Source organism: Schistocerca americana, chromosome 8 (assembly GCF_021461395.2).
Source record: "Schistocerca americana isolate TAMUIC-IGC-003095 chromosome 8, iqSchAmer2.1, whole genome shotgun sequence".
Classification (NCBI taxonomy): Eukaryota; Metazoa; Arthropoda; class Insecta; order Orthoptera; family Acrididae; genus Schistocerca; species Schistocerca americana.
This window is the reverse complement of record NC_060126.1, coordinates 105,880,990-105,882,280: the sequence shown is the minus strand read 5'-3', so window position 1 is coordinate 105,882,280 and position 1,291 is coordinate 105,880,990.

Below are 1,291 nucleotides of genomic sequence, written 5' to 3'. Positions count from 1 at the left end.
TTCATCGATTTCTTAGCCACTGGTGCCCCCAATACTTATCTTCTCACATTAAACACCTATCATCATTCCACAACCGCAATACCAGATAGGATACGTCTAGCATCTTGGCTGTACCTTTACATAACACAAAATCTTTCTCCGTGTCATTCTCCATCTCAGCCATACGACTATGGAACGCGCTCCCCTGTGATCTGCGTCTTATCCAAAACCACTCAACATTCAAGAGGGAACTCAAGACTTACATATTAGGGACGGTACAGCCACCATTGTTGTGCCCCTCTCATCTTTTTCTTTCTCCTCTCCATCATAGCTTCGAATTTTACCATTCTATTTCTCTTCCTCTAACCTATCTACCTCTTCTATATCTCTTTCACCCCATTCCATCGTCTTATGTCTCTGCTTGATGAGAATAACTCACAAGCTGGCGCCGAATGAAACTTTGTTCTGTAACGATGTCTCAGTTTCCTTAAAAAGTGATAGTGACGTGTGTAAAATCTGCGTAAAAAAGGTAAAGAGAGGTATACTATGCATCCGGTGCAGGTCGTGGTATCACGACAAATGTGTTAAAGTGAATCTAAAATATATAAAAGACGAACATGACTGGACATGCCGTCAGTGCGTTGTGAGTGTCACGAAAAACGAGGCAATGGACACGATAAAATCAAAAGAAAAAATAATAAGTGTGCTTACAGAGGATTTAATGACTATAAATACGAAATATGAAGAACTTCGGCAGAAATATCAAGAACTGGAAACGAAATACAAAGAGATAGAGCGAGATCATCGTCTAGCACAAGACAGTGTTGTTAACCGTCGTTCTGCGCAAAAAACGTGGCGTTTGCCGAAAAAAACAAACAGACAGTGAGTACAGTTCCGGCGATACCGCTAGCAAATAAATTCGCAACACTAGACGAAGACTGTGATAAGACAAAGAACAATGACGAACAAAAATCAGTGACGAAACTTCCAATTGAGTGCGCAGCCAAGAAAACATCTAATACGAAAAATAAACCAGTAAACATCAAACGACGAGTTGTTGTACTTGGTGATAGCCACGCCAAGAAAATTGCCGAAAAAATAAATGAGTACAGTACGTTATTCACGGCAACAGGTATGACGAAACCCAGTGCACCTTTGACTGAGATAATTAAGAGCAGCAACTCACTTAATGAGCTATCTAAGAATGATGCCGTCATAATCATGGGTGGAAGTAATGATGTATACAGAAATGAGAGTAAACATGCGACCCAGTGTTTAAAAACTACATTACTTGATCTGAAAGTTCCGAACA